At 57.7% G+C, this 23,872-nt stretch overlaps 1 protein-coding gene across 1 annotated transcript in view; it reads left to right on the forward strand.

Moving 5' to 3' along the window:
- Positions 1-11,656: 11,656 nt before the first annotated feature.
- Positions 11,657-23,872, forward strand: part of PLXNA1 (plexin A1) — a 121,367-nt gene continuing 109,151 nt past the window's right edge. The window contains exon 1 of the mRNA XM_037385503.1: positions 11,657-11,761. The gene's annotated coding sequence lies outside the window, so the exon portion shown is untranslated. The remainder of the gene's footprint in view (positions 11,762-23,872) is intronic.

Here is a 23,872-nt window from a genome sequence, read left to right on the forward strand (position 1 = left end):
CATTTGCTATGCTTCCCCGTTCGCTGCACTGGGAAGCGTGCGCTCTTCCCGGCTCAGCTCCTCGGGTGCTTCTGCCTTCAGGCAAACCCATGTCCGAGCATGTAGGTGAGGTCCACGCGGACAGCAGGGGCCTGAAGGATGGGGGAGAGGCATTGGGGGTCCTGCCAGGGCTGGGGGAGTGGGCAGAGCCTCTGGGGGGGCAGAAGTCTTGGGAGGGGGCAGCAAAGCCCCTGCCCCAGGCCGGGGAGGTGCATACCTGTGTGATGGAGGTTTCTTCTCTAACAGTGTGGGGTTTCATAGCCTGGAGCCCAGCCGGACTGCAGCATGCACAGCGTTGTGCTGGGCTTTATTACAAACCGGTTAATAACTCTCACTGGATGGTTTGTTAAAGGAGTTAATTTACTCTGGGCTGTTCGCTAATTTAGACTACAAGGCTCAGCGGCTGCGTCAGGCTGAGCCTCTCCTGCTTCACCCCCCAGCAAAGCGTGCCCTCTGGCCCCACTCCCTGCACCTGGCGGGGCTGGCGCGGTGAGGAGGGGTCTGGCAAGGATGGGCTGGGGTCCCTGCTGTCATCCCCCTCCTCGTGCACCCCAAGCCCTGGCTGGGACACGCAGCACCCCCTTCCTGACCGCTGGCTCCCCGGGGGTCCCTGCTCCTGCAGTGGGGTGCCAGCAAAGCCCCATGGCTCAGCTCAGGCACCTGCCCACCCTGGGCACCTCCAGGTAGCCGAGCTTCCTTGTGGCACCATGTTGAGAACCATCTTTAAGAATACATATTGACATTAAAGAAGGCCCCTCTGTACCTATTAATTGAAGTAATTAAATTTAATGGGATGGTTATTGCATGTTAAATAAATACTAGCTAATTATGAAAAACATATTTGCCAAGGTTTAACTATAGAAAAGATGCCTCAATTACATGGTTATTAAACCTCAAAAAATATACACTTTTAATAATGAAGTGACATTTAAATAACATACATTAACTGTCTTATTAAATGTTGATTCTTTTCATATTTGAGGACTTTAATTTAGAGCATTTTCCCTGGCACTAACCATATGATGCATCATTAGCTGTCTTTCACTCATAATTTTGTAAACTTTTTTTATAAATAGGCTGAAGTGTTTGCATTTGCTTTTGTTTTTCCAGCTCCCAGCTCTCCCTTCGGGCAGCAGGGATGTGCCAGGGGAGCGTACATGGAGAGCAGGAACTTCCAGAAGGCTTCTTCAAATCACTAACCCCTTCCTAAGGATGCTAAACCCCTTCCTAAATCTGTCACCCTAAAACAGGTGGGCAGCCGAGCTTTTCAGGGTTTCTGGGTTCCTTGTAAAAAGGACCACTCTGCCCCGCTCTTGGTTTTCCAGATCAAATAAGTTTGTGAGAGGCAGCCAGGAGATGGGGAGTAGGGTGTGAGGAGGAGCTCAGGGCTGCAGTGGAAGCACCAGCCTGGTGTGGCAGCGGGAGGCTTATTTCTGCCTCTGCCACCAAACCATGGCAGCAGACCTTGAAGGAGTCAGTATTTCGGGGTGCCTGCATCCCTGCCAGGTGTGGGGAGCCTGCCCAGGGAGGGGTGCTTGCCTTGCTGCTCGTGGGGGATTCCTCTGCAGCCCTGGCAGGGCACGGAGCAGGGTATGGGCTGTGGGGATGGCGTGGAGCAGCACGACCGAAGGCTTGCAGGCTCCTTCTGCTTTAATGCATTTATTGATTGCGGCATACATGTCAGGATATAATTTAGAAATCACTCTCCTAGAATCAATTAAAGACCTTGCTAGTAATATAGGCACCTCTTCTGGTTAAAGCCTTCACCCTTCCCTCAAATACACACCCCACCGTCCCTGCTCGGCTTTTGGGGAATTCCCATCTCCCTCCCAGCCTAGGCTGGGTCCCTCTTCATCTAGGACTGTGGGTGCCAGGATGACCCACTGCTTTTCTGGGAGTCAGTCCTGCCCCCGCTGCCTCCCAAGCCAGCCATCAGTTATGGGCTGTCGGGAGCCAAGACCTATTGTCTCCCGTACCCGCTCATAATGTTCCCTGTGTCCGCAGTGAGGTGGGTAATCGGTGTTGGGGAGGCGCCGGTGGGCAGCACGATGCACTTAAATTAATTATGAAGAAGTTAAATCCCAGGGGTCTCGTGGGGGAGGGGGGCTGCAGGCTGGGCTGGGAGGCAGTCGGCCGCGCTGCCTGGCTTGGGCAGGGGCAGAGCTGAGGGCCGGAAGGTCTGCCAGCCTTGCCCTGTGGCCGCTCCATCGGTGTGATGAGTTGCCCCAGCGTCAGCCCGCAGCCCTGCGGGGTCGGGCGAAAAGCAGCCGGTGGGGACCACGCTGCGGGCACGGGGATGCGGCACGTCCTCTGGCTTTCACATCAAATGGCTGCTGGTGCCGCGGGACAGCAGCGTGCCAGCTGGGGCCGTGCCGACTCTCGAGGGGTGGATGTGACGGACCTTCAGCTGTTCGCACCCTGTGGCAGCTTTTTGCTGGGACACAGCCAGGGCTGCCTGGGCCATAGGGACGGTGTTTGGGGGGTTGGAGCCAAACGGCTTCTCAAGCCCAGCAGCTCCTCGTTTTCCCTTCCCTCCTTTTGTACCATTTGGTGTTGGCAGTGAGCGGGGTGCGGCTCCCAGGGTGGCCCCATGTCTCCTGACGCAGCGAGACCCCGAGGTGAGGGCAGCTGGGGTGGCACGAGCCTGGCTGCCTGCACAGCTCCAGCGGGGTTATGGTGCAGGTCCGGCAAAGCGGAGCCTGGGCTTGTTTGGGGGGACAACCTGAGGTCGCGAAATGTATCTTGCTCCATAGTGGGGCGATAGACTTGTCACCCAAAATTCCTGTGCAGCAAGATATGGGGCGGTCAGAGAGGGCTGCTGTGGTAAGCATCACCCTTTGCATTCTGGTTTTGGTTTTGTTAATACCACGGAATTTATTCACAAAATGGAACTGAAACATCCTTTTACAATGGTAATGTCTCTTCCAAGACATAGAGCTTTGACCATGTCTAAAGAATTTCCTGGTCCTCTTTTTCCCTTTTCTTACTGTTGTGATGAACTTTAATCAAAACAATTGCAGGTTGGGTTTTTTTTTTCTGTAAAACCTTTGTAGTCAATCACCATTTTCTCATGGAAAAAAGGTTGGGGGAGCGTCAGGGCAAGGAAGGCTCCAAGGCCAGGAAGGCTGAGATTTGGGTCTTTTCTTTCTCTTTTCTTTCCTCCTACCCACAGTTACAGGTGCATGGGCTGAAGTCAGAGCTGGAGTGAAACATCCCTGCTCCGTCCGGGTGGTGTTACGCACTTGGTGGTGATGCCAGGACTCTGCGTGAGGGACAGACCCAGCTCAGCAATTCCTGGGGAGCTGCCTTGTGGAAACCAGGCTCTACAACCCTTACTGTCCTACCAGGAGAAGAAACATGTTGACTTACAGAACCACTCCGAGGGCTCGCGGCTGGGAAGCTGAAGCCAAGAGGCTGCAGATGCATTGCAGGCTGCAAACGCCCTGCTACCCTGGGGCAAGGCTTGTGGGAGAGCGGTATTTCACGCGGCTGGACATTTCTTCCTCGCCGAGGTTTGTGATGCTCCTCAAGGGATCTCTGTGCTGCAATATAACATCCCTGTATAGGGAAATCGTCTTAAGTAATGGTTTCTGCAGGTTTTTTTTTCCAAGGTATATTTATCATATCTTTTATTGGAATAAAATTAAAGCGAAATTAGAAACTAAAATAACTTTAATTACGAACTTCATGATTCAGTATGTTGTAAATCCTTCAGCATAATATTGTGCCATAAAAATGCTATTTTGTGATAATTATTATTATTATAATTAATGTTCCTTAATTGCTAACGTCGCAGGCATGTGTTATCTCCCAGGTTTGCTTGCAGCGTCTCCGGAGGAGCTCCTCTGCGGGGGGGATGTGGAGGATCTGAGCGGGTGCCTGGGTGGGTGCAGCTGCCGGTGCAGGCTGTGGGTTGGTGTCCCTTGCGTCCGAGCGGTGCCGCCAGCTTATCCCACCCGGCGATTTCCCTCCAGCCAGCGGCGCAGCGCTTCCCAGCGAGGAGAAGGCGGTGAGCAGCAAGTGGGGTAAGCGTTACGGGCTGTGTGCCGCTGACCCAGGCTTTGCTGTGGTCTCACGCGCTTGCGTTCGGCCATGTGCTCCCCCCGGCAGGTGGTTTGATGGCTCTGCCTTCGATCAAGGTAGGAGCACCCCAGGACACCCGTCTGCCTTTGCAGGGATGGGTGCAGGTGAGTCATGGCCTGACCGAGGGGTGAGAGCACTGGTCGGGGCTGGCAACCGCTGGGTCTCCCCCCACCTCCCTGCAGAGCCTCTGTGGTGCCCGGGCTGGCTGGTTGGCATCTGGAGGTGCTCATCTCTGCTCGGTCCCGTGCCAGGGGTGCCCAGGGTAGGCGGCCCCACTGGTTCAGGATCTGCCCTCCTTCTGCGGCAAAGTGCCATACGGGTTGCTCCTGGGCTCCACATGTGCCAGGGGCACGTGCTTTCGGCACAGAGGTCCTCGTGGCTGCTCTCCTCGCCACCCCGCATGCAGCCCTGCTCCTCCCTCCCTCCCTCAGCTCAGTCTGCAAGCAATGGATCTTCATCACTCACAAGCTCCCATTGCTCCAGCCGTGTTATGTGGAGTGCTGCCCCATCAATGAGGCGTTTGGGCTTGTGGCTGCCTGGCTGTTGATCGGCACGTGGTGAATTTCAGCCAGGCGTTGGGTGACTTCACCTTCCTCTCCTCACTCCCAGCTTTGGGTCTAGCCTCTCCTCCTCACCCCCAGCCACCGTTTCCAGAGCACCAAGGGCAGATTAAACTCCCTCCAGTGCCTGCCAGGAGCTGTGCAAGACGCCAGCCTTGGGCACTGCATCCCTGGAATGAAAATGAAGAGCAAACACAGCGCCGCAGCCCGTGGGTCCTAAGGGGCCCAACTCCTCACTGCAGTCTCCGGCGAGGCAGGAGGATGCTGTAGGGAAGCTGCTTCCCTGCGGGCTCAGCTCCCACTGACTGTTAACAGCTGGCCAAGAGCTGATGAGCCCCACAGCATGGTGGGCTGTGGGTGGGGAGGAGATGCAGGATGCGAGCAAGGGGAACGTGTGTGGGAGAATTAAGACTGGCTAGGGGGAGGTGGGAAGAAGGCAGCAGGATGGGTAAGCAGTAGGATTGATGCTGTGGCCAGACTGGGGCTTAGCAGTTCTCGTTAGCATCCTTTATCAGCTTGGAGGATGCTGCTGGGGCCTGGGAGGCAGCAGCAGAGCAGGTCCTCAGGCCCAGGTGCGAGGGAGGAACAGGGAGCATAGGGATGGAAAATGCCTGATGCCAAGCGCGTGAATTTTTCATGTGACCCAGAGGCCTCACTTGTACCAGCATGGGGCTGCCCAGGAACAGCTGAGAGTGGGAAGGCATGAAAACAGCCACTGAGCCACCTGCTTCACAGTGGTGAGCGTATATGGGATGAAGCTGAAACCAGGATGCATTTTTAATGATGCAGGCAGGGCTAGGTTTCTTTAAATAAGACTAGACAATGAATATGTGCTCCTGAAGCTGTGTAGTGCACCACAAATGCATTATTTACAGCAGCTTCTTCCTTGTCCATTTTAATTTTACATGGGCACTGGAGAAAGGGAAGGGACTCCTTCGTGTCTCATGGTCATCCACTTGTTCCATGTGACAAAGGTGAACTTCTGAGCTGCTGAAGGATTTGGTGTTGATGTTTCCATTGACTTGAGTCATGGGGGAAGCAGCCAGCCTGGGGATGGGATGGATGGAGCCTGGCACCTAGAAGTAGGAGCAACAATGGCCTGGCATTTAGTCTGGCTGATGCATCATTGGGTCTTGGTTGCATAATTTTCTGTCTTCTCCCCATGCAGGAAATGGCGGGGGGATGCTCTTAGACCACTGCGACCCCCTCTTGTCCCTACATGTGCTTAGCACAGCATCTCTCCTCCTGGCGCTGGTGGAGGGCCAGGAAGCCTTTGGGGAGCGGATGATGACACATGCCATCCTGATGGTGAGGGAGGAGGCAGATCTGCTCCGTGAAAGTGGTCCTCAGCTGGCAAGGGAGGGTAGGGGGCAGGTGGGAGTAAGCAGCAGTGTGGTAGGCTATGGTGGAGGGGAGGTGGAGGGGTGCACTGAAGGTTGTGGTGTTTCCCCAGGAGGGATGCTCTGCCTGGTTCCAGCTGGTGACAAGCCAGTCGAGGTGGTGAGCACTGACCTCAGGTTGCTATTCAACCCTCAACCATTAAGTGTGAGTTAACACATTTTGCAATTAACAGGGGATTTCTTTATCCCCCACTTAAAAAACCATTAAGTCAATCTGTCTTGCCTTTTCCTGTCTCTGCAAGACTGGCCATGACCCTCAACCCACCCCAGGTAAGCTGCTGTGGGACCCAGCATGGTGGCCACAGGGCACCACTGCATCACAAAATGCCCCTGGTGCCAAACACGCTGGTGGAGGCACTGTGCCCTTCTGCCAGCTGCAATAAATCAAAGTGGACAGGTAGCCTCTCCCACCCGTCTCCGTGGCTCCCGGAGGGGCCGTTGTGTCTGCGCCATGGCTGGGGCGGTGATGCTATGTCCGTGGCGGTGGAGGTCTACATCTTGGAAACTCTCTGCAGAGCTGGGGAGCTGGGCAGTGACTTTCTCTCTTACCTTCAAAGTTGCCCCGACTCAAAGCCTGCATTTGGTGCACGCTGTGCAGGGACGCCGGGGTTTGGCTCGTCAAGGGCTGCCTGCTTTCCTTGGCACGGAGCCCTCAGGCTGCTGGGGGGAAGCACAAAGTGGTTCCAGCACTCCTGAGCAGCTGCAAAGGTGGGATTGGAGTCCGGGAGCTGATGGACATGAGGCCGCTTTCCCCAGCGCTGCCGGGCCTGGGAGGGTTGAGATGGCAGCTTGACGGCTTGGAAAATAGGCTGAGATGAAGGAATATCAATACGGAGAGCGAGCTGTTCCTGCCGAACAGCCCCGGGGCAGCTAACGTGAAATGCTGGTTGTCTCGGAGGAGTTGACAGGTGTCTGCATCAGGCTTCCTGCTAATTAAGCCCTGTTGTGAGTCACAGGGCCGAGGGATGATGGAGCCGGGAAGGAGCTCAGCCGGTGCAGGTATGGCCAGGGGGGATCCCTGCAGGACCTCCCTGCCCATCGGGAAGGACTGGTGCATGCATGGCTTGTCGGCTGGTGGATACACAGTCATCGGGGCAGGCAAATCTTTCGGGAGCTGGGGATCAGCTTAGAGAAGAGCAGAGTAAGCTGTCCCACTGGGTGTCGGTTCTCTCCTGTTGAGGCTGTGTGTTCTCTCCTGGGTCCCATGTGCTGGCACTGATGCCCAGATCTCCTGTTACAGGCCTGGCAAAGTCCCCCAGGGCATGTCCCACAACCACAGCTCCCAGCGCCCATCCCACCAAACCCCTTCCTGAGCCAAAGGGTACATCGCTGCCGGCGTGACAGGCTGGGTAAACAAGGATGCTCCCAGACCCCTCTTTCTCCTGATCCCTTTCAAAGTGACCCACTTTGCCTGCAGACCTCTTCCTTCCCAGCCCTGGCTGGGGGGAAGCTCCTTGCTGTAGTTAATGGCAGTGCTGCCTGCCCACCGCGGCCTCTAATGAAAGATTCCCCATTTCAGAGAATGCGAGCGCAGTGGGGTGGAGGGAGGGGATGCTCACCGGCGATGCTTTGTGGACCCCACTGATCCGGAGGGTGCCTGTAGCAGCAGGCAAGGATAAAGGCTGTGCTGGCAGTCAACAGAGCGCCTGCCTGCTTGGGTAGGGTCGGGAGAGGAGGAGCACACGCCACCCTGGTGACAGCCCCGGTGCCACCCTGGGTCCTTTCCCCCTGTGCCTCTTCAGTGCCTGTTGCCCGCTGGCCCCGCTTGCCTCTGCAGCTGCAATCCCCTAAAAACCGGGTCTTTTCATTACCTGTTTTAATTTCAGCCTGGCTCCCCAGAGCTCTGGAGACACAGTTTGTTATCCTGGCTGACAAGAGGCTTAAAGAGCTGCTGATGCCTCCTGGAAAACTTTGACAAACCCTCTGGATGGACGCAGCGCTGCCTCCCTAGCCTGTCTGCCCAGCCTTTCTCTTCCTGGATCTTGGTTCACAAAGGTGTCTGCGAGGATGGGAGGAGGAAAAAAAACCCCACTGCTGACACGTGGGCAGAGCCGATCCCCTCCCATGGCCCATGCCCTCTTGGAGGATCCCCTGGAACCGGCTGGGCAGAGCTGAGCTGCAGAGGTAGGTGTGGAGGTGCCCGAAGCCCGAGCGTGGCTTGCAGGCTGTTCTCTGGGCCAGCCGGATTTCACAGCCCAAAAGGCCTCTGGGCTGAGGCCACTGGATTTCTCTCGCCCCTGTGCATCACTGTTCAGCACGGGGGGTTTAAACTGTGGTCGCAGGTTCTGGGGGCTTTGTTTTGTGATGGTCCATGGGTGATAACCAAGGGAGGTGGCATGTGTTTGAGGATCCAGGCACACCATGCAGGAGCCTGCCTTTTAGCAGAAATTTTAAGCCATCAAAAATTGCAAACAGTTGAAAAATTGTGAATTTAGCTCATTTTTTTTTTAGCCCCTCACCGCTCAGACTGGGTTAACCCAGTGAGCTGAGCAGAAGAGCCTCCTGATCTCTTGGGGCTCTCTCCAGAGACCTAATCCTAATCCTCTCCCAATTAGTTGGTTTTTTTTTTTTTTTTTACAAAGTAGTTGTCAGGCTGCTTTTAGAGAACAAAATGCCCCTCGGTTTCTTCGGTAACGTAGGGTAAGTGCACCAGACACACCGAGAACAGTGTCTCTCAATGTAATTTTGGTCAAAGTTGTGGGTAAGAAGTGCTGAGTCAGCTTTTAACATAATGAGAAGGAGCCGGGGGAACCTCTCACCGCTGGGCTTTGGGTCCAGCTGCTGTCGGAGCTGTCTTCTGCCTCCAGCCCTTCCTCCCAGCACCCTGCTGAGCACGGGGCTTTGAGTGCCTTTGAGGTGCCACTCAAGCCGGCTGTCCTCGGGGCAGGACAAGGCTGTCAGCCCACGGGGTCTCTTGGGGAAGGGGGGCGAGGATGCTCAGAGAGGTTGGGGATTGAACAGAGCAATTAAAGCCCCATGGGAAGCAGGATAAAAGGCCAAGCTTCCTGAGATAACGAGGGTCTCTCTGTGGGGGTGAGGTGCCCAGACACGAGGGAAGCCACATGAGTGACAAGCGTGTCCCAGTGCCCGCCAGGCACGGTGCTGGATGAGCTGCCAGACCAGCCCTGTGAGCTCTGTGGGTCACTGCGGGTCTGGGGCTGCTTCCCACCAAGGAGAAACCCAGGACGCTGCCCTGCCAGCTCCCTTCCTGACCCTGCGCTGGGCTCCTGGCATGGGGGATGCTTGGGGTTTCTTGCTGTCTTTTTTTTTCTTTTTTTAATTATTATTCCCCTCTCTCAGGGCTGGACCCTCCTTGGAGGCTCAGGAGGGAGCTGGCGGTGCGCCTGCAGCCGGGATGCCCACTCTTTTCTCAGCTTCACCACCTTGGTTTCCCCTGTCGCTAGATGGATGGTGTCAATCCATCTTTCAGCAAAAATAAATTGCTCCGGTTTCCTTCCCACTGGCACTGAGCAGGGGGACATGGCAACGGCAGCGCTGGCCCAGGGGTCGGTGCTGCTGCATCGCTCAGCCCTGCCCCAGCCAGGAAGAATTCATCCCTCTCCTCTTTGCCCCTACAGCAGGAGACGGCAGCCGTGGGACCAGGGTGCTCATGCACCAGTCCTGGGAGAAAGCAGGTTTAAAAGCGGGTGGGAGATTGCCTGAATATCTCTCCCTTCTTCTTTATCTGTTTAAGAGGTTTCGCTGTCTCGGTAACTCCCCTGAGAGACCAGAGCAGCAGCCTCTTTGGATGTGAATACCTGACAAGTTTTTAATGTGAAAGGAATTCACTAAATTTAGCCTCTTGGAGAAAGGGAAGAAGAAAAAAAAAAGTGTTTCTTTCAATACAGGGGAAGCGATCCAAACCCCAGCCGCTTCCCTGCCGGCAGAGCTCACCGATTTCTTCTCTGTCTCGAAAGCTTTTAAGTCTGGGCCCCGTGTGTGTGCACAAAGAAGAGGCAGGAGAATGGCAGGCACCAACGCTGCTTCCCAGAGGAATGTGCCTGTTCCCAGCTCCTCCTGGCCTCCTCCCTGGAGATGGATGCTGGCAAGGGCAGGCTGTGGGGAAAAATGAGGAGAAAACCCTGTTTGTGTCAGATGGGACCTGTTCTCTGAGTCGCAGGGATGGCATCTTCGCTTTCAGGTGGGTGTTGATCAAGGTGTGAGCACTTGGGGTGCTGAGGGTGGGAAGAAAAGAACACCTCTGCCGTCGCACTCAGCCAGACCACCTACTTTCCCCTCCATCCTCCTGCCTATCCCTGCTGGAGCCTCCCAGGGCCCCTTTCCTTCTCCGTCTTGCTGCTCGAGATTCACCAGGGGCCTCCCGCTGTCTTCCCATGGCCTTTCCCAAAGGACCTGCAGTGGCCTCTGTGCCGCTCTTGCAGAGGAGCTTCCCGGTCTCCGTGGCTTGGGAGTCAGATCCTCCCGCCAGCCGGGGCAAGGAGCCGGGTCTGTGCGTGCAGCTTGGCCCAGGCGGAGGCACGCACACCTGCTGGGACGCTGGCAGAGGAGGTCTACAGACGTGTGCCCACCTACCTTCCATCACGGATGGGGGCAAGTCCCAAACTCCCATGGCGTGTTCCTGTCCTGGTGTGTCTCAGTGCTGGGTGTCGGTGGGCATAAAGATCTCACTGGTTGCACCCATGAAGACCTGGGTGGACAAGGCGTCTTGCGCTGACGGCCCATGGAGAGGTGACCCTGCCGTGGCGTGGGGTCCCAGCGAACCATGACTGCCCGCAGCTCCATCTCCTGGTGGGCCCACCGGGGCAGAGCTGCTCCCTGCCAGTTCCATCCCAAGGGTCGCTCATGAAACCAGCAGTGACCCCGGTTATAAACGCGGTATTTATTTTTGTTGGGCTTTACAAAGACCCTTCCCAACCGAGAGGGGATGGCGCATTTCTGTAGGGCCACACAGACGCGCAGGACCCTCGCATGGGTACGCTGTGCTGGGGGCAGGCAGCACCCGCCTCCAGGGAGGCAAGCCCTGGCAAGGGGCAGGAGCGAGGGTGGCGGGATGAAGGTGACAAAAGTGGCCTCATCTCCACTATTCACCTTTTTTTATGCTTTTATTAGTTTTTTTCCCCTTGGTAATTTTTAGGGGGATTGGGTGTGGTGCTGGTGGGAGGATGCTGGATGGGGACCCCTGGGGCACGCAGGCTCGCCGCGGGGTGAAGGGCAGGGGGCGACCAGGACCCTCGGGTGGGTCCCGGCCTCCGCGGGTGCCCCACAGCCCGGTCGCGTTGCGTGGGGAGATCGGTCCCCACCGCTCCACGGCCGCTTTTAGCTCCCCCCTACTGAGGCATCGCCCCTTTAAGAGCGGGCGGGGCGGCCCCGCCCACCTCTCCCCTCCCTCTCCCCCCTTGGGCGCCCCCTGGAGGCGGCGTGCGGGGCTGCCGGCGTCTCCCCCGCCCCCCCCCTCCCCGCCGCCGGTGCGGGCGTGCGCGTGCGCGCGGCGGCGGGGGCGCGCGGCGGGCGGCGTTCCGTCGGGGCCCCGCGCCGCCGTCCCATTCATGCGGGGCAGCGGCGGCGGCGCGAGCGAGGCGGGCGCGGAGCCCCGGGCGGCGGCGGCGGCGGGGGGAGGCGGGCGCGGAGGAGGAGGAGGCGGAGGCGGCGGCCCGGCGGGCGGCTCGGTGTGGAATGCAATTATGGCTGGCACGGCGGAGGCGAGCGGGGACCGGAGCCGTGAGTAACCCGGGTGCAACTTTCCTCCGCGGGCGCGGCGCGTGCCTTTATCTGCCCGATCGGCCGATTTGTGGAAAAATACGCGGATTTGCCTTTACCGGCCCCAAAAATAGGCGGCGGCGGCGGCGCGGGGCCGGCCCGGGCAGGGCAGCGGCGGCCCGTCGGGGGGCGCGGAGGGGCCGCGGCCGGGCTGGGCTGGGCCGGGCCGGGCCGGCGCCGCGCTGCTGCCGCCCGGGGCCAGCCCGCATTGCGCCCCGCGGCTCCGGCAGCGCGGCCGCGGGAACCGCCTCCCGCCGGGGGACAAAAACCCGCCGAGGCGTTTTCTTTATGGGGCTTCGCAGCGGGGCTGCCGCGGACCGGGCAGGTGCGGGCTGGACCGGGCGGGGGCCGCCCCCCTGCCCGGAGCTGCCGGGGCCGGGGCGGGCGGTCCCGCGGGGATGCCGGGGCCGCGGTGCCTCCCCGCCCGGCGCGGCGGGGCTGGCCGCCTCCCTCTCTCCCGCAGCCCGCCCGCCCCGCGGCTCGGCTCGGTTCGCCTGCCCGGTGCCGCCCCGCGGGCAGCCCGCTGCGCACCCGGGTCCCGCACCGCTGGGGACGGCAGCGGGGCGCAGCCTCGCCCGGGCTCGGTGCCTCGGCTCCCCGCATCCGCCCTGCCCTGCGTCCCCGCTGCCGTCCCCGCCTGCGCTGCCCTGTATCCTGGCTCCTATCCTCGCTGTCATCCCCGCGCCCGCGCAGCCCCGCATCCTCGCTTGGTATCCCTGTATCCATCCCCGCTGCCCCGCATCCGCGCTCTCCCATCCCGGCGGGACGCGGGGCGCGGCATGCGGGCTGGGCTCGCCCCGAAACCCGCAGAGCCGCCGTTTCCCCCGCAGCCGCGGAGCCGGGGCCGGCGCTGCCCGCCGAGGCAGGGCGCCCTGCGGGATGGCCGCCGGCGCCCTGGCTGGGAGCGCTGCTATTGTCACCGCGCCGTAGTTTCGCAGCGCCTGGGCACCTCTCCGACCGGGGCGGGGGCGGCTGCGGTACCTGTGTGCGGGGCTGCGTACCGCTGCGCCCCGCCGCCTCCGCTATTCACCGGGAAGGCGGCGGATAAAGCGGGCGGCACGTTGGCGCTGCCTTCCCCCTTTCTGCCCTGCACACGCACACGGCGGCTCCGGCGTGCCACCGGGGAGGGATTTGCAAAATCTCTGTGGCACGCTGAAATAAATCCCGAAATCCCTTCTTCTCCCTTGTCCTCCTCGCGGGGAATTCTTCCTTCTGCCCCTGGCCGAGCACCGGGGTGGGGGGAGCCGGGGGAGGGGGTCTGGCGTGTAAACAGGGCTTAACATGAAGGTCACTGGTTAAAGAGGAGATGGATGGGAGAGAAGAGACAGGCATTAACCTCACTTGTTAGCTCCCCCCTTCCTCCGGCTTTGGGGAGGACAAAACAAAAGCAGAACCTGCTAACGGGGGGATGAATATTCATGATCTTTCTCCTCTGCTTTGGGATAAGGAAGGGAGAAAAGTTGGGCAGATGAGCTGCCTTTCCAAAGCTGCTTTTCCTTTGGCTTGCGAGAAAATCTCTTTTTGCTGAGCGCGGGCTGTGTCGGGGGGGAATTACCAGCCTTTTGGTGAATTTCTTTTTTCTTTTTTTAATTATTTTTTTATTTCTTTTGTGTGCGGCTGCAAGGAAAAAAAAAAAGGAAAAAAAAAAAAAAAGAGGAGCCGAGGCTATTGACTACATCAAAGGTTATCCATTTGAAAACACCATTTTCCTCTGAACAGCGGCTAATTGCTTCCTGAACAATCTCAGGGTCTTTTGTATATACTCAGTGGGTAAAATGAGTGACTCGATGCCTCTCTCTCAAGACACTGGTGACCGAAAGGGGTGGAAAGGTGGAGAAGCCAAGGAAAAGCAGCGGGGCAGAAGCCTCTGGGATGAAGCACGGGTAATTTCTTAAGCGGCTGCGAGGAGGGAAGGTTTCTTGCTCCTGCCCGCTTGCCACGGTGCGGTCTGCTGGTGCCGGTGGATGCCGGCGCTGGCAGCAGCGCAGCAGCACGGGGCCGTAAGGAAGGCTGGTAAGGAAGTTTGGATTCAAAATACCCGATTGTGCGTGTGATCCGGCGCTCCCCATCCGCCTGCGGCTTTGGCTGCCGGTGCTGTTCCTCCGAGAGCGGTGAGCCTGGATCTGCTGCTTCCCGAGGGGCTGCGGGGAGGCAGCGCCGGGGGCAGGCTGGCAGGCTCCTACTCCGTTGGGTGGCCAGGCTTTCTGCAGCTGGTACCCAGAAGATTAAAGTTTTGGTGGCGGTCTTTTTGTTAGCACGGCGATAGTGGCACCAGTGAGAGTTTTCCTCTCTTGGCGTGGTTTTTTTTTTTTTGGTTTTTTTTTTTTTTTTTTCCAATAGATGCATTGGATTTGGAGCAGAGCAGAGGCATCCGCCTTCGTGCATGCTCGGGCTGCGCATGGAGCCGTGGAGAAGAGCCCTTGTGCCTCTCTGTAACACAAAGCTCTTTTCCTACGCCAGGCAGAGCGCCCTGTGAGAGATAAACAAACTCCTCCGAACTCTGGCAGAGACGGGGCCGAGGGCCATGCTGGCGGCTCTGGGCGAGCGCTGTTTCACCGGAGCTTTGCGCAGCCGACATGGAAGAGGGCAATAAAAGCAGCGCTGCTGCGTGCTTCCAGGGCTGCCTCCCCGCCTCCATCCTGGCAGCAGCCGGGGCTGGCCCCTGCTCTGCTCCTGGGTGTAAATGTCACACTAGGCAATTGATTTCGGTGGGTTCGTCACGTTTGACACCCGTTGAACAAAGGGAAGGATCTGGCCCTGGGATCGGACTTAATGAAGGAAACTTGTACGTGTTTATTCTCTGGGCTGAGCGCAGGTCAAGGCCTTTGTTGCTGCCTGTCTTGCTCCTGGCTGTAGCACTAACCGCTGGTGAGAGCTGGGCTCACCCCTGAGCTGGGAATTTCCAAGCAGCAGTGCCCGGTGCTGCCGTGCTGGTGCCGCCGGCTCTCTGCAAACTGGGGGGAGCCTCGCCTGCAGCGTCGGGCTTCTGCTGGGTCCCGCTGGGCTTTGTTGTGACCGCCTTTCCGTGGAGGATGTTTCCATGCTGTGGTAGTTTGTGTCCGTGGTGAGGGGTCTGTCTTTTTTTTTTTTTTTTTGGCACCCCCAGCACGACAGAAGGAAGGTGGACCTTGGGAGGGCCAGGGCAGCGGGAGGTGCTGCCATCCCTCTGTGCAGTGACGGGAAGGTGGATGTGGGTCACCCCAATGCCCATATGCCATCCTCACTGCTTGCAAGATTGGATTTTGCATTGACCTGGGCTGGTGGAATGTAAGAGTGGAGACCTTGGGTTGCTGCTTTCTGCGGTTCATCGATGTCTCCCCCAAATTGTGTCGTTAGATACATGCATGCTATATGGAAGAAACCAGGGGGCAGAGGGCTCCTGGCCAGTGATTGACTGGTGCGTGGCTCAGTGGTGTGCCACATTTGTGGAGGAAGGCCCAAGGGACGGGGGGCTTGGTTCAGCATGGCCCGTGATCCCTTACCCCTTCTGGTTTTGGGCTGGGGCTCCTTCTTCTAGCAAGGTGCTGAGTACTGTGGCTCCGTGCGACGTGGGGAGGAGTGGGTATTTGCCATCACCCGGTGCTGGGGTGGCTGGTTTGGCTTCAGGCTTGGCTTCTTTGGCTGTAGCCCGTGACACGTTCTGGGCAGTGTTATGGGGAACATCCCACTGCAGGTGGATGGGACGTGGTGAGAACGTGTGTGCGCTGACACGGTCCCTGCCCTGCAGCCTCAGCCATGCCCTCTTCAGTCCTGCCCAGGTGCAGCATGAAAGCAGATACTGCAACATGGTCCTCCACCTTCATTTGGAAGCCATGTTTGAGCAAGTCTTGTGCATCACGGAGGAGAAAAGCTGAAGCCGATACATAAATCTTGTTGGTTTCCGTGCCAGGCATGGGCAGACACTGCTCACCTCCTCTGCACTCAGCATGTTGTGTAGCCAAAACGCCCGTCTTCCCAGCGGCTCGTCAGAGCGTGGCCGGGCATGGGGCGGTGTCCTTGTTTGCCTTGCTTCCCTCAGCATCCCATGTCTGCAGCTGCCTCCAGCCCTTGTTCCAGGTGGAAGCCGCCACTTAAACCCCTGAATTAAAAACATTTCAAAGTTTATTTTCCCGTTAGCCAAGGCTTGGCAAACCTCCTCCTTGTTGCTGGTGTGCTGAGATGTTTGAGTCTGGAGAAGAAGTCCATGTCCAGACCGTGGGGCTCACACTCCACAAACACTTTCGCTCCTTTGTCCTCTGAAGTCTCCCTGCGTGGTGCAAGGTGTGCTGCTCTGGGTGATCCCTCTGTCCCTGTGGTGTGGAGTGTCTTGGTGTGATGGGGGCTGAGACCCTTGTCAGCTGCCTGAACCACAGAGGAGATTTGTTATCGCAGGGGTTGATCTGGGGCCTTGTGCAAGCCACGGCGCGATATCCTCTTTGCTTCTTGAGCTGAGCTTGTGAGGGATTTCTCTGGAGAAAGTGCCTGAGGTGAGAGCATGGCAGGGGTACCAGGGACAGGCTCCATGGCTCTGGGGGATCCGCTGTGTGGGGACCATCTCCTCCCATCTGTCCTCCTCTTCCCCCGCAGCCTGCAGATCAGCCCCAGGGCTCGACTCCTGCCTCCACATCTCAGGCATCCTGCAGTCCGCTGGCCAACTTGGCACGGAGACCCAGGAGCGGTAGTAATCCAATTTGGGCAGTTTAGCTGCACTTTGCTAGCCGTGCTGCTGGCCGGAGCTCGGGAGCTTTAATCCGGCTAATGACCCTGGCTTCAGGGGTTGAGTAACCGATGACCGTTGGCTTGGTTTGGTTTTTCTTTCTGTCGACGGCGGAGGACGGAGGCTGAGGCTCTTTCCAAGTCCTGCCCGTGGTAGCGGGGACGGTTTCCAGGTGTAGGTACGTGCAGGGGACCGGAGGGCAGGGGCAGTGTGGAGGGGACGCTGCAGTCTCTGCTTTCCCATCGGGAGATCCCTCCTTCCTCCTTCCTGTTTTCCATTTGCTCCCCCGGTTTTTCTGGTGAAGATAAGCTCTTCTGCTGGAGCAATTTTGCAACATACTATTACTTTCAGAAAAGCGAAGCCAGGAAAAATAAAGCCTCTGTCTTCCTTTGGTTGCCTACTGTTTAATGTACAAAATACAGGGGTGGTAGCTGCATTAAAATGTATATAATTATACTGAAGGGAGGAAAAAAAAATCTTGCTAATCACACGTTTTTTGAACTGATAAATGTTGAGTGTTTGGCATTTTCTTGGGAGTTTGGTGGAGCAGAGCTGCAGTCTGGTGTGTGAGGGGTTAGGAGAAGGGCTGGTTTCCCACCATTACCAGGAAGCCGGCTGGGATGCTTGCCCTCCTGGGATGCTCCGAGCCCCTCCAGGTAGCGCTGGCTGTGTCCAGGGCCCAATCCTGTGCAATAGCTGTTGCAGAGGATCGGGCCCTGGACACGACTGATGCTACCTGTATCCAGGCAAATCTCGGTGTCGTCGTAGGAGCCCCGCAAGTCCCTGTGCTTTGCGTGCTTAGTGAAGCAACTGCTTCTGTGTCGGCACACTCAGGCTCTTGCAGAAGTAAATCCCTGGTGAGAGAAGAGGCAGATTCCTGTTGGTGCTTGTGCTGGGGGAAGAAATTTCCCGCATGATGCAGCCCTGTGCCTAAGGGCTGTCCCCCCTCCCCTTAGTGTCATGTTGGTGCGAGGGGGTACGGCTGGTGGCTGACTCCCTGGGCAGGGTGGGAGGAAGGATGGTCTCGCCTTTCAAATGACATGATGTGAAAACCACATTTCCTTCTGCGAATGCTGACCCCATCAGAGCTGCTGATAACATCGCAGGTAATTATAATGGCAATAAGTTGTTTGCTTTATGCATGTGGCCGTGCTCTGTGTACGGGTGGCTGCTGTGCTCTTCCTGTGCAGACTGTTAGTTTCAAGAGGGGAAGAGGAAAACCCAAAAATATTTTAGGAGCAGTTTAAAAATAATCTTCAGGCTTGTCTGGTGGGCAGGATGTTTCGCAGAATCATGTTCCCTGCTGGTCCAAGTCCAGCACTGTGACCCTCGGAAGGCTTTGCTGGGCAGTGTTAAGTCCTGTTTTGTCATTTTAGCCAGCCTGAGGAATTGCTGATGGTCTCTGGGGGCCAGGAGCCGGCCCTGGCTTTTGGCTTTTGTGCTGGGTGGGTCGTGCTGCTTCATACCTGAGCAGTGGCAGAGCCAGAGCGTGAGCCCAAGCTGAAGCTCACAGCTGCCGAGGCCTCCATCAAACATTTAAAAACTGTTACGCAGTGCTGCAGCCTCGCACTTCCTCCACCCCCATCTCCTCCTTGGTGTTTTGTATTCCTAGAAGTGCTGGCATGCCGGCCGGGTCCCTGCCTGCCGCCTGCCCGCTGCTGCTTATCTTGGGGTCCGGCTCCTGGCTGGCTGCATCCTTTCCGGAGCCAAGGGGGGCTCTTCCCTCTCTGGCGGGACCAGAATCGGCCCGATGAGTCCTTCTGAAGTCAAGAACCTGTTTTTCAGGCTGATGTCATCGGGAAGAAATGGGGGAGGAGGAAGGCAGGAAGGCAGCGCTGCTTCCGAAGGAGAGCCGTCGCCGAGTCCGTGACGCCACCGGCAGCCCCGGCTTCCACCGACACCCACTATTATTCCTCATTACCGGCACGGCGGTGCCCGCGGGCCAGCCGGCACACGTGGGAGAGGTCCTGCTCCACACGGCCTCGTGCCTGCGTGGGCGAGAGGGAGGGATGCCCGTGCCGGGGGCGTGCGCCATGGCTTGCACCAGAACTCCCATCAGAGCATTTTTCGCCTGGCTGGGTGCACCTTGCACGGGCTCTCTGGCCCTCTGCAGCGTGACCTCCAGCCACCTTGGTTAGCAGAAAGCAAATTTTTGGCAGAGGTGCTTGGATAGCCCCCCCAGCACAGGCGGGGGTGGCTGCCTCCCCTTGGTTTTGTGGCAAACAAGTGGATCCACTGCGCTGGTGCCTGTCGGGGTCTCGGCCCCTCGTGCATGGCGTGGGGCTGGAGCAGCGTGCCTGTGTCCAGCGTGGGCTGGGCTGCAGCCAGGATCTGCAGGGAGGGAAGCAGACGTGCTCTGCTCTCTCCAGCCAGCACCACCTGGGCAGCGCTGCGCCCGCGCTGCCAAATTTGCTGTGCCCAGGTTGTTTGGGTGAGCCCCCTTTGCTGCGGGGGGCTGGGGTGCAGGGGTGCCGGCGTGGGGGCCATGCCAGCGCTGCTGGTCAGGGTAGCGCTGCCAGCAGGAGGGCAGGGTGCCGGCGCAGCCCCTGCTGCTGTGTGTGTGGTGCCTCCCTGTTTCTGTCGGATGCCCTGTGCCTGTTGCACTGTGAATGAAGCCCCCGCTAGTCTCCCGGAGCGGTTTTCCCGGTGGCTGTGTTGCTCTGGGGGGAGGCTTTTGGGCTTATCCCCTTCCCCGCCCCGGCTGTCCCCACTGGCCAGCGAGGCTCTGCTGGCGGTCCGGCTCTGGCTGCTTCTGGGCCAGCTCCACCTTGGGCAAATAAAATGTGGGGCTGTGCTGAGCTGCGCGGAGCGGAGCCAGGACCTGAGCCGATTCCAGCGGTGGTGCTCAGGGCAGCAAAACTGGGATGGCAGGGGGAAGGACGGAAGGCTGGGGGGAAGGAAAGGCAGGCGCGGCTTGGGGTTTAGCTTCGTTTGGAGAAGTTTTGTGGTCTGTTTTAATTGGACCTAACTCTGGTGGCAGTCGTGCTCAGCTCGCCACGTGATGGCACAAGTGCTGGTGTCAGCACGGGGCCAGGCTGAAGCATGGGAATTTCAGCTTAGCCAGGATTAAACCAGCCCCAAAGTGACCTCCCTTTGCTGGGAGCAGAGGGGATCCAGCAACCAGGAACCCTCCTGTGGCAGTGCTTTGTTGCAGAGCAGGAGCTCCCTGCATTCCCTCTGAGATCTAGGGGGAGCACAGGTTTCCCACTCGCCTTGTGGAGCTGGTTGGAGGTGCAGAGGGGGGTGTGTGTGTTGGAGGGGGGAAAACCCAGCCTGGAGAGCTGGGCTGGAAGAGGTGCATTGATCTGAGGAGGGTCAGGTCATTGGCTTGTGTTTGTGGCTGCCCTGGCCCAGTGAAGGATGTGGAGCAGCAGGTTTGGGAGTGAGGAGTGATGCGTTATGCCACAGGGAGTGGGATCAGAGAAGGCAAGGATGCTGGTGGCCAGAGGACCTTTTGTTGGACTGTTCTGCTGGCTCTTGGGAGACCTGGCTTGTGGGTGATCTGGGTCTCTGCAGGTCCAGCTGGACTGAGGTAACGCTGGTTTTCAGGACGTTTATGTGGGGCAGTGCACTGATGGGATGTGAGAACCAGACTCTGGAGCACATGGGCCAAAGCCAAGGTAGAAGTTGGCCTTCAGGGGACTTGGTCTGGACTTCTTTGCTCTGAAGCTGGGGACAAAATATTGTTAATTGGTCCTGGTTGAGGTGGTGAAATTCACATCAGTCTGGAATTTGAAGCCTTGAGCTGATTTGGATGCTGATAGTAGGAAGCTGCGGTCCCATAGCTGGGGTCCCGGCACCTTGGATCGGGGTCTGCCGCGTGATGAGAGGTGCAGAGGGGCTTGGGGTGATGTGTTGTGTTCCGTGTATGCCGATGGACAGAATTCCTAAAGCAGGATGGGGAGGCAGCAGGCTGTGTCCTGTGCAGGTGATGGTCACCCATGGGCTGTGCGTTAGTCTCCATCCCAGGCATCAGTTATCTTGGTCTTTATATTGCTCCTTTGGCTGCAGGGGCTCCAAGGGAGGATGAAGTGCACCCTCCTCCTGGAAAGCATACATCAAGCATGTGGGCTGCATATAGAAAGCCCCTCGGCAGCCCTTATAGGGTCCCTGTAGGGACTTTGATACCCAGATGAGTTGTGAGAATAAGGGAGAGGACAGCCATCGGCTTTCACTTCCAGCGTAGCTGAACAGAGTTGGGGAATATGTGCAATGTCTCCGTCCGTGCCCAGTTTCCATGGCAGGGACAAGCAGTCCTGGCAGGACCTGCTGAAACTGTCCTTGCGTGCCTCTGCCTCGGGATGTTGTGGTTGGGGGAAGCCAGCGTTTCCATCTTGGAAATGCTCATGAGCCTGTCTGGGGTCGGCTCTCCGAGGGCAGCAAGCAGTCTCTTGATGGTGGGAGCACGTGGTGGCTCCAGAGCTGCTGTTCTTGGCGTGGTGTGACTTCTTGCAGAGGATCAGAGATGAGGAATTGTGTGCTTGAGAAATGCTATTTAATTTCCTTGCTACTTGTTCTTTTATGCCTCTTTTTGCTGAGGGTCAAGCTTCTTGAAACCCTGGGGCAGTAGATGGCTGCTTGTCATGTTGCTGAGGAGAGAAGAGGTTGAATTCCTTGCCCAGAAGATCCTTGCAAGGCAGGAGTGGAAGCTGCTGTGCCGACACGTGCTGCAGTGGCAGGGCAGGACGGGGTCCTCAGCCCCTGCGTGGGGGGATGGCAGGAGCTTGGGAGGAAACCGAAGATGCTCAAATATTCCTGATGCCAGTGATAGTAATGGAGATTGGAGAGCTTGCCATTGATTTCATCAGGGTGTGGTTCAAGCCAGGGATAAGGTTTGTAATGATTTAACTCGCTTGCTAGGGAGAGACCCCAGCCAGTTTTCCATGACTATGTGCGGTGAAGGAAGGAGTTAAAGTTTAGCCCTGTTGCAGATGATTGCATATGCAGTGCAGCTCTAACTCAGTACTACCACCAGCCTTTCCTCATTGTTACAAGGCTTTTCCCAGGCAGATGAACCTAAAAATACACCAGCTGTATGGTGAGGCTTACTCTCCTGTGGCCTGCAGGCTTTTCTCTCCCCCAGATAATCTCCCCTCTCTCCCCCTTGCTAATTACTGGCAGCTCAGCAGCTCGTGGGTTTGAAAATGGAGCCAGACTCTTCTCGAACTGTTTCCTATTGCTGAGAGCAGCAAGTGACTTGCAGAGATTGCAGGTAAAGACGCATTAGATGCCGTTTCCCCTTCTGGGGGTTGGTTATATGCAGATTTTCAATCCCATTGCTTCCCTCTTCCAGTGTCTCCCACAAAGTGCTGTAAAGCTCTTTGGGGTACCTCGTAGCCTCATCCCACTGCTTGAGAGCAGCAGCTTTCTGAGAAAAACAATGCTTTCCCTAACCCTGAGGGTGCAGACCTGCCTGGGACCCCAGTAACAGTGTGGGGCTCCTCTGGGCCCCTTGCATGGTGGCAGGCAGCATCAGCGGCAATGTGAGCCCACCGTGGGCTTGGTGATGCAGGAGTGGGGATGACGAGGGGGTCTGTGGGTCCCAGATGTGCACCTCTCTGCTTGTCAGCATGTCTTAAACCCTGGCTTTGGCAGTTTCTGCAAGGGCTGCCACTTTGCAGCCCAGCTGCCTGTGCTGACTCGGCATCCGTCAGTGCTTTGGACTCGCTACCCGCACAAGTGGAGAGCCGGTCCTTAATGCTCTGTCCAGTCTTTGCCTTTTAAGGTTAGTTTTTCCATCCCAGTACTCCTGCTTTGTGCTATCAAAAGGGATGATTATTTCCCAAAGGGTGATCTCCCATCCCAAACCCAGGTTTCTGGTTGTGCTGTGGGACCGGGGAGCTCGCAGCCTCGCAGGGGTGACTGCTGCGGCCCCTTGCCACTTCGTCAGCAGCAAGCGAGTGGGCTGCTGGCGTTTGTGGGGCTTGTCAGCAGCTTTTTGGCGAAAGGCTCTTTTGAAGCAGGGGTGTGCGAGTGCTGGCCGTGGCCAGGCGGGCAGCCCCATCCAGGTCACACAGCAGCTGCGACTGTCTCAGCGTGGTTGCTTTCGAGGTGAAACCGTGAGCAAATGTCCTGTCTGGCGCGGGATGAAAGGGGCTGGGGCGGATCTGGCGCTTGTGCGGTTGCTTCACGGGCTTTGTTTCTGACTGCAGGTTTCCTGCTATATATATATCTGTGTGTACATGTATATATATGTGTGTGTGCCTGGAAAACAAAACACAAGCCTGTGGTGCTGTCTCGCCGGCGGTGTGGCCCCGCTGCGCGGTGAGCCAGCCTTGCGTGGGGATGCTCGGCGCTGCACCACTTGCTGCCCTGGCGGCATAATGGGGTGTATTTTTGGTCCTGCTCCCCCCACTTGGCATCCAGGCTAGAATGTTTTATTTTATTGCAGCTTGTTTCAGGGCCGGGCTGAGCTCCAGGATGTCTGCTCAGGGTTTTGCCTGCTTTTGGACCGTGGTGGCAATGTGCATGGTGCAGGGCTTGCTTCTTGGTGGTCCTGGGTTGGGTCCCCCCTGGGGCAAGGTGCTACTTGAGTGCAGCCTCATGGAGTTTAGGTGCTGCATGGTTTAAAGTGCATGCTGGCAGAAGAGCTGCCCTGCCGTTAGCCGTACGGTGGCCTCTCCGTGGGGGTTGGAGGCGGTGTGATGGGAGGGAAATGTCCTTTGGCCCCTGCGCTGCTGCTCCCGCGGGCAGGGAGCTCGGGCTGTGCAGGCACCCATGCTCCTGTGCAGGGCTTGCCCACGCTGCTCTGGGCTTCAGCCCTGCTTTAATTCAATCCAAGTCTCAGGAACTCAAATCATTTAATCCTCAAGAAAGCAGACAAAGGAACCATTCCTGCTGGCCATTTCCCCCCCGCCCCCCCCCCCCCCCCCCCCCCCCCCCCCCTCAAATAATTGCTGCTGATGGTCTTAAGCAGGACTGGACAAAACCACCACTGCTGTCAGGTCACTGGGACGAATTGTTGCTGCTAAAGTATATTTAGGAGCAGAAATCTCAGAGGAACTCTGCAGAGTGTCATATCTCTGCTCTCGGCTCGCCCCAGCTCTGCCTTGCTTTGCTCTCATTCCAGCTCTGGAATAGCAGTTCCCTACGTTAATTTGGGAATCTCCTGTTGGGCTTTCTAGCCCTGCTTTGTGGCAGCAGCCCGACCTCCAGTTCTCCTGCTCGCTTCCTGAAATAGAAGTGATGAATCATAGAAATGCACCAAGAAAGCGACTCCCCTGCCCACTCGCCTCTCCCGGCAGGACGATGCTCTGGCTGGCATCCCCGCGCTGCACTGAGCTCCCACTTTGACCCCTGCCGCCACTTCTCTCTGCAGCGTGTCGCTGGCACGTGAGTTTCGTGTTGGTGGTCATCTCCTAGCGAGGCAGCCAGGA

This window comes from Falco rusticolus, chromosome 4 (assembly GCF_015220075.1).
Source record: "Falco rusticolus isolate bFalRus1 chromosome 4, bFalRus1.pri, whole genome shotgun sequence".
Classification (NCBI taxonomy): Eukaryota; Metazoa; Chordata; class Aves; order Falconiformes; family Falconidae; genus Falco; species Falco rusticolus.